The 13,058-nt window shown below is 41.5% G+C and overlaps 1 protein-coding gene across 2 annotated transcripts in view; it reads left to right on the plus strand.

The window, feature by feature from the left end:
• Window positions 1–13,058, plus strand: part of LOC118684414 (microtubule nucleation factor SSNA1-like) — a 41,781-nt gene that overhangs the window by 8,078 nt on the left and 20,645 nt on the right. The window contains exon 3 of one of the 2 annotated variants that reach the window (XM_036379251.2): window positions 5,185–7,038. The exons of the other annotated variant lie outside the window; for it this stretch is intronic. The gene's annotated coding sequence lies outside the window, so the exon portion shown is untranslated. Of the gene's footprint in view, window positions 1–5,184; window positions 7,039–13,058 lie in introns of those variants that run through there. 2 annotated transcript variants of the gene reach the window in all.

Below are 13,058 nucleotides of genomic sequence, written 5' to 3' on the forward strand. Positions count from 1 at the left end.
TGTAGCTGCTGCAGAACTGGGCTCAGTGAGTGTTGTTTTGCTCTGCCAAGAAGCAGTTGGCCCTGTGGACACACTTAAGGAATCTGATACACTCTGGAGTCACTGGACTTGTTAGAAAAGTGTGACCTGTTCTTGAAACTGAGGGAATCCTGCATCTTAGTGATACATGACTTAGTGACATGACTCCATGAGAAGGATATTTATTTAAAATCCTGTGCATTTTAGTGTTTTTTCTAAGAAGCCTAAAGTGTTCTTGCTTTAGATTCAGGTTGTTCGAGTTCAAATACCTGTGGCCAAAAATACAGATGCCCACGTTCCACTGAAGCCCACAAGCCCGTAAGGTGTTGGTACTCACTGTCTAGTACACCAAGTTCTTGGTCAAATGCAGTCTTAATCCTTCAGTCAGGTTGCAAACTCTGTGGCTCCTCTTAGTTTAGATGATTTGCATGAAGTGTTGCTTGCTCGGTTTGGAATGTGCTTTCGGTTTCTTGTTTGTTTGTTTTTTAATGAAGTATTCCATTGAGGCCTCCCGTGGCACTCTGCCATACACATTCATGGTGTGCATGTGAGAATGTTTTCTTTGAGAATGTCAGAAGGAAACTACCTGTACAGCAGCCATTTAACTGAAACAAAATTTGGTTTTATGCCATGCTGGTTTTGTTTTTATAAGTGTTTAGAAATGACACTTCTATAAATACATATATTTCTATAGGATATGTAAACAAGTGCTTCCAATGAACTGATCACATAGTACCTCACAGTTAATATCTTTATCCCTTTGATTGACAGTGACACTCAGTAGTAATCTGCCCCAAATAAGGGACAGATCTGGGAATAAAGGCTTTGCTTTTTCAGCCTTAATTGAATGCTCTGACTTGGACTGGTTCCCAGGGCTTCATGTCCTGTTTGGTGTTTTGACATAAATGGACAGGATTATGAATTCTCAACCTGCGTGTTAGGGATAGGGATAGATATAACTGATTAGAGGCACACTTTTTTGTTGTTGCTTCCTTAACATTGCATGCAGCTTGATGATGATATTTAAATATGTTATTCCTTTCTCCATAGATAGACCCTGCATGACAAGGCATCCCAGCTCCTGAGCAGCCACTTTCACTTTCCAGACCTGCTGTTTTCAAGCCCCTGCTTTGGGACCTGTAGGAGGTGGGGCAGAGGAACAGAAAGAGCTTTTAATGATAGTTGCTAATTAATTACCTTTCGAAGCCTAACCTTTTTCAGGTACCTTGTCTTTATAGACCCTATTGTTTTATCAGGCTGCTTATTACCTTATACTAGTCCATGTAAGACCACCAGCTTTTTTAGGCATGGAGGCTCCTTGATGCTTAAAGATAGTGGGAGGTCTGAATTCTAGTCCATCTATAACAGCATACAGAGCACATATAACAGCAGCAGGCTGTGAGGTAACCATATTCCAGCACAGCTTGTTTTGGGTTAATGGATTGAGGTAGTATGGCAAGGGAGGAACTCTAGGTATCTGGATGGATGGGGCTCTTCTGTATTGAAAATAAGCTGGCTGCATGAATTCAGGTTAAGAACCTAGGACAGGTGGCCCCTGACAGCAGTATTCATATATTCACATATCATATGTATGTATGTGTGTGTGTGTATACTCACACATACATTAAAATGTATATATAAATATGCTCAGCATTTTCGTAAGTATAGAGAAAGCTGTCTAATACTTCAGTATTATCTGCCATTAGAAAAGACAATTTAAACAGGTTGGACATTAACAACTTGCATGAGGTTGTGTACTCTGTTTTTTTCAGTAGTCTTTGCAGTCTTGCTTCCACATAAGCCATCATTTGTAGCACCATCCTCATCTTCCTCCTGCAACAGCTTTTGTTGCCTCTAGTTCCTTGCTCCTTTTTTTCCATGTGTTTGATTATCCCAAGCTGCTGACCAGAAACATGCTGCTCTTCTGACATGTGGTGGGTCAGAGATGCTTTCACTATCTTGATATTGTCCAGGCATGTTCTAGCACACTTGGGAAAATTGTTTGCACGATAAACAGATTACATTCAATTTGACAGTGCCCCAAAAGTTATGATTGGATGGGGTGATAATATTATATTCCAGAGAAACAACAGACACCTGATCTGAGTTTCATCCTATAAAAAGGATGTAGGTCAAAGCAATGGATGGAGGGGAATTTTCCTGATTTGCTATGGAGATTAAAGATCAGAAGTTTATTTTGTTTGTCATTGAGTGTAAATAATATAATCTTCTGCAGATAAAGGTCTATATGAGACGCTGTAATTTAATTTGTATTAAGGCTGTGTCCAGAGTGATGTGAGTTTGTTTCAGAAATGTTTGCTCTGTGTTTGAGAAAAGATTATAACTTGAAATTAGAAAGAGGAAAAGGAATAGAGTGCTGGATCTTGCAGATAGTGATCTCATTGAGGAACCTGTTATAGGTCAGCTGTGTCTTCTTCAAAGTTCTGAGTGTGATCTGTATTGCAAATTATTAAATATGTGCTAAGACAGAGTGGAGTATGGCACAATAAGGCAACTTGGAAAAATTATGTCAAGGCATTGTATGTGTTCAGCAATTTTCTTTGCAATCCTGCTCTATTTTACAACCTAATCTATTCCCCACTAAGATGTGCTAGAGATAAACATTGCAGATGCCTTTGTGTGCAGAGAAGAAGGAGAGGCAATTAAAAGTCTGCATGCTGTGAAGTCTCTGGGTACCAACAGTGTCTGCCCAGACCTTTACAGTGTTTTAGGGAACAATTGGTTTTCCTGCTGGCTGGGGTGACTGAATGCAAATAGTTTTTGAATAAGGACAGTAACTCAGTTATTTTCATACTGGCTAAAGTCCTGCTGGTTTGCATAAAGGTTTCCGTTTTTATTTACTGGTAGCAAAGTCTTGGTGACAAAGTGGTTCCTTCAGATCAGATGCTGTTTTATTAGAGCACATCATTTCATTTCTGACAAAGAAAAGGCAAACTTCTGGTAATGTAGTGAAAGAACCTGGGGCAGGGCAGTATCTGGTATTGGCCTCCATCAAAGACAAGGAAAAGCACAAAAGAACCAAACTGCTGGCCATGGTCTGAATCAAACGGGATTGCCTCTGAGCGTAGCAAGTGAGAGGGCTTTTCTTTCTTTTAACTTGCTCCCTCCTACATCATTACTGGGCTGAGTAAAAAAAAAAAAATTCTTTTGAATTATAATAAATGGGATAATTTGCTTCAAGAAAAGCTAGTGCCACATAGGAGGCAGATAAAGCTGCTCCATGTGAGCTTTATTTATTTTTTCATCAAAAAATTTCAAAATGCAAATTCTAAAAGCAAGCAGCCATTGTAAGGAAAAGAGGAACAACAAAATGTTGTGTTTGCTTGTCATTGCAGACCATTTATACTTCAGTAACTTCAGTCCTATGTGCAGTTTCTTGGCTGCAAGTACTGCTTGTCCAAAACATGGATTTTTGGTCTCAGACTTGTTCAGTCCAAAATTCCTTTTCTTATTTTAGATAAATATAATAAAGCAGTAGACATTTTTTATTTATATTGCATGTATATTATATATGCATGTTATATATTACTTATGTATGTATGTTGTTACTTAGATAGGTAAGAAACTTAACCTATAACTTTTAAGTACAAGTTTTTTTCCCATGGTTTACAATGCCATGAATTACTAAATGTGTTACCACACTGATGTAGCTGGAGTGAGGCTTAGTTCTCAGGCATTAAGATGACCTTTGAACTTTGATTAGCTGATAAGTATTTATAGTTTCAGGTGTTGGCAAAGTCGGAAGCAGCCAAACATTGGGAAGTGTAACTTGACTTTGCAGATTTAAATTAGGATTTGCATATTGCCTTATATGGAACTTGACTTTGTTTCAAATAACTTCTGCATCTGGTTGTGTGGTGGGAGAGCACAGCCAAATGTTTTAAAGACATATCAAAAGCCATAGAGCCATTTAAATTGGAAGGAACCTCCCAGATGGTCAGCCATTAACCCAGAACTGCAAAGCCCACCACTAAACCATGTCCCTAAGTGCCTAAGACATCTAAGTGTCTTTTAAATAAATAATAGCTGCTTGAGCTGCTAGATGCTACCTCTGCTACACTGGGATTGTTACATTGAGAAACCATGATGTAACTTGTAGTTAAAATAATCTCATTAGCAGGAGCACAAATCCCCTTTAACTACAGTAGTTGTACAGTGTCACTGGATTTCAAAATGTAAAGTTCTGATTCTTGTGCTGTGGCCTGTATAAGAGCTAAGAAGGTAACAAAAATTAATCTTGAAATTCTGGAATGAGTTTTGAGATATTAATTAGAATTTAATAGGTGCCTAAGGATTTTATGCCACAATACTCACTGAAAGTTTGTGGGTCTTGTGCTCTGCTTGGTGTTGCTCTGGTTTTTAAGATTCAGGATTCTGCATACATTTTCAGAGGCCTGGCTCCTGAAAGAAGGGCGTTTTCTTTGTCTTTCTTCCCCCTACCCCCTGAAGTTACACTTCTGTTTCTTGTAAAGAAAAGGCTGAAAGCGCCAAAGCAAGTAGAAAGGCTCAGAAATGCAAATATAAACAATTCTAAATCTTTTTCATGATTTAACAACAGTCTCACACTTCATGCTTGGCCTGGTGTATGTCTTTTTCAGTGCCTGAAGCTGGTAATGGTCAAAGTCCTATTGAAAATTTCACACCATGTTCTGCTTCATCAAATCAGATGCAATGATGGCTCCAAGAAAGGCCCCCATAATCCGTGGCTGTAGGACATAACTGCCTTTCTGTACCTGTGAGGTACAGAAAGTGAGGTGCAGAATTTAAATTCCTCTTAGTACCTTTATCAACTACATCCAGCTTTCCACAGTCATTATGGGTTACTCAGAACTGTCAGGGAAGTCCCTTTTAATCCAGCCTCAATGTGATCTGCAGCTTGTCAGGGAACAAGGTGTATGGAATTCTGGAGCTTCCTGGCCAGCAGAAGCTGGAAACCCTATGGGATGGCAGGGGAAGGGAGGGCTGCTGACTCCTGGCAGAGAGAGCATGCAGCACCAATGCAGCAGCAGCCTGTCTTCTGCCAAAAGAAGTATTAACCTGACATGATGCTTCCTAGAATCAGGAATCTTAGAGGAATAAGCAATTTCAGGGCTGAAAGAGGCTCCAAGGATCTCCTAACATCACAATGTATTTATTCCCTTTGAGTGAATGCAGGAAAGGTGGATGGGAAGATGACTGAACAGGAGTTTGTAGTACTTGCAGAGCCTGCTTTGGAGGCCAAAAATATGATCACAAAATTCAGCTGAGGATTGAAGATGTGATTTAGAAATGGAACAGTTTGTCAAACTGAAGCTAAAGATTGAAGTAAGTATGCTGTATAAAGGGTAGGACAAAGATATTTCAATAAAACTAACTCTGATCAAGAGAGAATAAGCAACTGACAACATCTAGAGGAATTTTTCTGAGAGGAGAACATCAGAAGAACTGCCAGAATTGTATAATTTTCCAATCTTTTTTGTTAAAACATAAATTAGTATATAACATGAAGAAAAAATTATCACAATAGAAATAATTAAATCCTTGGCAAAATGGACATGAATTTTGATGCCATTCCACAATTATTTTTGACAAATGTTTTAAATTTGGCCCAAACAATAGCAAGGAGGCTTTGTGGGTGTCATTATATGCAATCTAGACTTGAATGATTTGTTTCAGTCATCATAAAGAGGGGACAATAGAGGAAGCATGACAAAAATATAGACAACAATGAGTAGGGCTGCACATAATTTTTGCTCTCCTATTTTTATAATAAATCTTTGTGGTTTGCTTAAAGCCTCAGCTCCCAGATTCATGTAGTAAATAAACTAAGATTTCATTACACAAAAACAAGTTTCTGATTTCTGCAATTGCAAAAGAAATGCTTATATACAAAGCAAGAAGAGGAACCAAAATACATCTTTTTAAGAGACAAAAAGTAAAATTCACCTTTACTCTAAAAAAACCCAAAGGTGTGAAGACTTGATGCTGCTATTAGAGCTCAGGTCAGTATTTATATTGTGTTGGTTGCTTGGACAGGCATTGCAAGGCCTTGCATCCCATCCTTTTTCTTTCCTTAGCAGCATCCTCTCAGAGCCTGGAAAATAACATGCCTTTGCCCTCTTTTCTATGTGCTTTTTTCTTCAGCAGATGCTGCCAAGCCCAGCGTCTGATTTCAGTCCTGATCTGGAATAACTCCAGGGCTGTGCACGAAGCCATCTCTTTCTTCCCTCCTAAGGGGGTGGTGGCAGGGAGGAGACTCAAAGCCATTGTTCTCCCTCCCCGTGTCCCTCCTGCAGCAGCAGCCAGCATTGTTCCTTTTTATTTACTTCCCCCTCTCTGTAAACCAGCAGGGCTCACAGCAGAGGGATGCAGCTCTCATTAGAGTAATTAGGCTGATTTATGAGAGAGAGGCACAGTGAAGGAGAGCTTTCCTAATACAGTGTTCCCCACGGGAGGCTGGGCACCCTCCAGCTGCTGGCAGGGCAGTGCTGGGCCTCCCTGCCAGCTTGGACTGGAGAGCCCCCTTCTCTTCCACCTTTCATAGCAATGAAAATGGACAAACGCATGCAATAAATGCTTTTTCCTTCACGTGATATTCTTCACAAGTTGTATGTTCCACATTAATATTAGAAGTCTAACTAAAGTAATAGAGGGATCCTTCCTTAGTGTTAACTAAGTGTATGTTTTGACTTATAAAGGACTCTTCAAGCAAGTTTGCTATGTCACTGCAACAGCAAGAGCTGCTAGGGCGTTGTTCCTCTCCTGCTCTGTGGAAGTTTTGCATTACTTTTATGAAAGGCTTATGTATGATGAGTTAGGAAATTGCCTCTTCCAAAGAATATGGATATTCTTTGTTCATCACATTTCCTTGGTGTCTTCATGGCAAGATACAGTGTGTCCCTGGGAAGTCCTGCTGCACTTTGGAAGTCCCATTTGAAATGTGCGTGGGCCTATTTAAAAACGCATTTAAGCTTTTAAAAATGTATTATACAAGCAAACAAAAATAAAATATCATTAGCAGTTCTGCCTGTTGTGTTTCTGCCAGGCACCAGGATCAAACTTGCAAAACTTGCCAGCTGCCTGCACTTCCCAGTGCAATATTTGTGGTCACCTTTATGGAAGAAATGTACTCATCAGTTGTCTTCACTAACAGAGTGGTATTTATAGTGCCTGAAGGGCAATTAAATAATTTTGAAATTATCCCCCAAGTCTATAAGAGTATATTTTATCCAGGAATATTTTAATGGTGCTAAAGGCATGTTCAATAGCCTCTCACATTGCAAACTGAAAATCCTCAATGAACACAAGGAACTGCTAGTAGAACTAAGCCAGAAAAGTGAAAGCAATAAAAGAATGAAGTGCATCTTATAAACTGACATGGAAAATCTTACTGTAATTGTAATCGCCTCAAAATGCCTCATACCACCCACAAGAAAAAGCACATAGGCATAATTTTCTGCCACCTTCACATTGTCTCAAATGCTCTCAATACACTTTCAACTGGAACATTTGCCTCTGCCTTTTGCATACACAGAAAAGCAGTGCAAGCCCCAGTTTCATTCATCCCATTCCTTCATGCAAAGCCACAGTATATTTTTGGCTGCCACAAAGTTGATCCATGAGGAAATATACCCCCCTTTCACAGACTTGCATTCCAGAAACTGAGTAAGAACATCGTTTTTTTATGAAGCTTCATTTTTTAGAAAAAGAGGTGGGAAGGGCAACCCCTGGCACCTTTACAGCTGGAAGAAAAACTTTGGTGTTTATTGATACCTCATTAGTCTGTGTTCACCACAAAACAGCATCCAGAAATGTATCCAAACCATAACTTTATTCTCAGAGGTCACTGTTTTGATGGGTAAATATGCAACCTAGTTTTTTGTGCCTCCAGACACAGTGATTTCTCTGATGGATGTGGAGCATTCCCATGGGAGGAGCTCATGGTGTTGCTGTGTGCAAGAGCAATCTGTGGGGAAGAGACAGCTCTAAAATGGAGAAATGGTTAAAACACAGTGCAGTGTGCCTCTCTCCTAAACAATCATACTGTATTTGCTTTCCTTCTCAGGATTGCTGCCTTGGGGAGGTAACGAATTACCATTGCCATAAACCGTAATCAAGATCAGATGTGCAAAGGGAAAGGCCTTGCTCAAATATCAAAGGGGTCTTAAATTGCCAAAACAGAGCAAGAGAGAGAAATCCTGAGGGAATCAGAGATGTAATTTATGACTGACCTTCATTTTAACTGGGAAATCTGTGCTCTTGAATGGCAATGCTCCCATGAATGCATGTTTTATTTTGTTTCAGCTTATTGGGAATCTTTGTTGTAGCAGTATTGATGTAGGCTCCCAAACAAAGAGCCAGGGACAAGGACTCACATATGCATTCCAGAAACATTTTTCTGCACTGAACCCGTCTCAGCAGTGACAGTGCCTGGCTTTGTCATCCCCTCTGCCACGGCGCTGCCTTCCAGGGCTCACTTCTTTGTGTTTGCATCACTGCTTGCCCAAATGACTCCACATTTTCTGCATTCTCATAACCCAATTGTATGGGAAATAAAGTGGAGTAACAGCTCTTCAAGGGGATTTTTGCTGCCACAGGAGCAGCTGATACTTGGATGAGCTCTCAATCCTGCATCCAAACAGTACAAGAGAAAATAGATATATTAAATCTTTGCAGTCAAATATTAAATCACAGCACCACAGTGCCTCAGCTTCCCATGTGCTGCCTCCTTCTGTGAATTTCACAGGGTAACATTTGGAGCCCCACTATGCTTCGAAAAAGTTAGACTAAAATCTAGTTCCAAACTTGTCTTTGCAACAGACCCAAACTGCACACCAAGCATTGGAGAAATTCAGATCCACATTTCCATCTGTATTCTGTATTTTGTGGCCCAATTCCAGCCATAGTTTAAAACAAAGATGCTTAGCTGTTGTCAGCTGAAGTACTGTACTCAGTTCCCCTGGCTTCCCATCAAATATGCTGTTTTAAAGCAAATACTCATTTACATCATCTCAGAATTACTCTCTGGATTCTTTTTAAATTCCAGTTAAACATTTTGATGCGAAAGCATATCCTCTGAATTATCCCTTACACTGAACATGAACTACAAGCAACAGAAGTGTTTAAAAGGGACGGAAAAAGAACAGATTGCCAGGAAAGCCTGTAGAGTTGTCCATTCTGAAGAAACGTCACCAGGGTGTTAGCTATTTGTAAGTTACACTTCTTGTCTGATAACCAGAAAGAGATATCTGTCATAAATGTCACAACTCCTTCACAGTTTCCCCTCTCAGCTTCCTCTGTGAACAGCTGTCAATATGTGTATGAAACCAACTTAAAAAACCCCAACAGATAGGTTTGATGGCTGATTTAAACAAAGTGATCTTTTAAACTGAGCTTTTTCAGGTAAACCCTCCTTTGAGCTAATTGAATGGGTGTTATTTTTCATCACTGCAAGATGTTGTTCTGCCACACAAAATATGTCCATTTTCAGTAAATACGGAGACGTCTGCAACAAATTAACTTCGGAGTTTTGGAAACACAGATGGTATTTGTTGCACTTTCCCAAAGGGCTACATTTGCTCTAGATAAAGCAGAGCTTTTAGCTATTCTGTTATTTTTAGGAGTTTGTTCATTCCCATAATTTCCACTTCACTAAGAAGAGATAAAATCTGATTTGCCGTTTATCTGCTACTAAGCAGGCAGTTTAAACAATTCATTTTGTCACTCGCGCTGTGTTTCTGCCGCCTCAGGCGTTTAATTCTAAAACTCGGTATGTCTGTAAGGTGAGCCATGGAGATTCTGTGCTCCGCAGGGAGGTCTCGGCGTTGGCACATCCCGGGCAGGCAGAAATCCCCCGGCGCTGTCTCTGCGCTTTGGCGTGGCCCGGATCGCCAGGAGGGGGCGGTCCTGGACTTGGGAAAACAAGCGTGAAACATTTCATACAACCTTTGCTGGAGCTCGCGTTTATGACTGTCTGCACTTTTGGAATTTTTCACCCCCATCATGGCGTAAGAAATTCAATTTAGGACACTCCCGGGAGGGCAGAATTCCTGCGACCTTTAGACAGAACGGGCAGTGGAAGGGCAGAGCGTGCAGCAGGGCGTGCGTCCGTCCCACCTAAACACGGGCATCCAAGGGAGAGAGAGGGCTAACTGGGAAGCCAGTTTGTCTTTGCTTCCCTCTAGAGTCGATGGATGGATCTGGCTCCTCCGAATAGCGATTCAGCACTTAGAGCTGTCAAAAGCATCGCTCAGTTCACCATCCCCTGCTCCCAGGGAGAAAATAATCAGATTTTGCAGGCAATGTAACACAACATGCTTTTTGTAAATCCTTTATTGTGATGCTTAAGTCATTCAAAGTGAACACTGTGAAGTAAATTACTACTTTTTCACTTACAATGTTAAAACACACAGAAGATGGCTTAAAGATGTAACTTGCCAGTGACAAGTTCTGTTAAGAAGTAAGAGAAATAGTCTTGTGGCAGAACTGTCATTGATTGACTGCTAAAACATGCAAATGAATCCAGGGAGGAATTCAGACACCTCTCAAGTGACAAATTCTTACTGCAAGTAGATCAGATTCTGCTCTCCTGAATGACACATTTGACTGAACAGTGTTTATAACAAGCAAATAGTGAGTGAGATAAATATGAGGGCAGAGCAGCAAACTGCTCCTGCTTGGCAGAGCAGCAGGACTTCCCTCTGCACCCTGCACATTCCTTTGCCATCTGGGATTCCTCTGGCCTTCCTGATTTGACACTTCCCTTGCTGTTTCTGGGATCAGGGAACACACATGTTAAATGTTAATCTTTTACAACTCAGTTCCTGCATATGGCTTTAGGATCACTCTTGTCCACAATCCTAAAGGTGTTCAACAGCTCAGTAAAATTGCTTTCTACTGCACAGAGACTTGTAAAGTCCTAGTGGGTGCCTACCTGCATGTGAAGGCGCCTAAAGTCCTTTCATAATCTGGTCCTTGCTTTGGCCACAAGCTGCTTCATTCCTCCAGCTAACTGATGACAGTGAAAAAGCAGGATTCAAATCAGGTTTAAACCTGCAAACAGCCTGACTGCAGCTCAACAAGTGGTCTTTTTCCATAACTCCAGGATTTATTTTCATTTGAGATTTTTCTACCTGTTATATATTGTCTTCTTTTGTTATTTTTCCTACTAACAAATAAAAAGAACAGCTCTGCTAACTTAGAGTCATCTTTAGTGACATCCTCAAGGATGGCATCCCTCAAATCCTTAAGCCAGAGATGCAATGCAGTAATCTGCATGGATTGGAGAGAGAAAAAGCTATCCCCAGAGCTTCTCCCAAAACCATCACCATCTCTCTCTTCCTCTCCTGGGAAGTTACACAGCAGTGGCTGTGAGAATGGCTGCAAGAACACAACCTGCAGGTTCCTCCAGTCAGCAAGAACAGGGGCAGATCATCAGAAGGTAAACACAACGCTGAGCCAGTTCAGAAATACTGTATTAGTGGAGCCTACATTACAGATTTGGCTACAAACACCTTGGGGGGATCACACCAGAGTACAGGGACTCATGGGCAAAGGGCCACTGCACAGAAACAGTCATTCTGAACTCACATGCATATCCCTACTTGCACAGGATAATCCAGACTTGCTGCATCTGTCCTCTGGCTACCAAGATGGTGAGTTCATGGTTCCACATGGTTGCTCTCAAGGCCTCTTGAGGGTTTGCACAGCAGCCTTCTTGCAGGTTCAGACTTTCTTCCTACAGCAGCACAGCTCCAGGGGGAAGGGGGGGTTTCCAAGACCTTCTCGTGCTAGCCTTGATCCCTTAGAGCTGTGGCTTCTTTGCAATGATTGATGTTCACACAGTACTTAGCACTGCTGTCCTTTGTGGAAATGTAACTTGCAAACCATTGTTCACTTGCCAGAAAGCTCTTCCTTCATATTGTATGTGACCCACAGTAGCACATACAGACACAAACTTTCTTCCCAAGGCAACTGGCAAGCAGTGCTACGTCCTCATCCTATTGTCACTGACACATCCAGTTGTATCTTACACTTGTGAAACACCTTTACAGATGTTTGCAGCTAAGCCACAAACTTCCACCTCTGTTGTATCTCTCCTGAAAACTGGATGGCTCTTCTGCTGTCTTGATCAGCAGTGTGGTGTATCAGGTAAGAGAGTGAACTGCTCAGCAGAAAGGGGCTGTGCACGCTTTGACCCCAGGCAGCTCCCACAGCTCCCAGCTGCAGCACATGGGTTCCCTGCCACAGGAACAAAGGCATCCCATGTCCCAAGGCCTCATTTCTTGTGGTGTCAGATCTCATTGTGTCCTACTGCAGAATGAACTGAAGCACTGCTGGTGTAGACATGACCCTTGAGGTGGGTGCTTTCCTGTCTGATACCTTGTGGTTAAGGTAAGTGTGTGATTGCCACCAGAAGCAAGAAGGCAGCACTTGGCTGAAATGACAATGAGAATTCAAAGAGGAAGTGGTCAGTATTTGCTTGTAACATCTGCAGAGCTTGTTTTCTCTTTGTTGCCTATATCAGGAAAATCTATTACAGTAGTTAGGAGAGGGAAATATTTCTTTCTGTTTCTAAGCATGTGAATCACACTCCCTGCTGGCAAAAGCTGCCCAGCACACTGTGTTCAGTGATGTGTAGAGCCTGCAACTGTGCACTGCACCAGGAGCAAAATGTGTGGCAGTACAGGAACCTGGGAAAGGGCTTAGCAGGACAGGAACCTGGGATAGCTAAGCTCCAGCTAGATCCTGCTTTGGGTAAGCCTTTGTTTTCTTCTTTAAAAAGGGAAATTACACCTGTATTTCATTTCCTTTTTTACAAGTGAGAAGTTTGGTGTTTTGAGGATGTGGCCAACTTCTGGTGAGTAATGTTTTGATGATGAGTGCAACCATTTGGGAACAGGTAGAGATGGATAGAGAAAGGGGGATGTGTGTTCCAGTGGCAGGTATGGTGTCATGCCCTACTCCTTTCCAGGGAAGCAGGGGAATGTGGGTCTGGACAGAACAAAAATTGGCTTCAGTGACATGTCAGGACGGCCCAC

The sequence above is a fragment of the Molothrus ater genome, chromosome 1, assembly GCF_012460135.2.
Source record: "Molothrus ater isolate BHLD 08-10-18 breed brown headed cowbird chromosome 1, BPBGC_Mater_1.1, whole genome shotgun sequence".
NCBI classification, from domain to species: Eukaryota; Metazoa; Chordata; class Aves; order Passeriformes; family Icteridae; genus Molothrus; species Molothrus ater.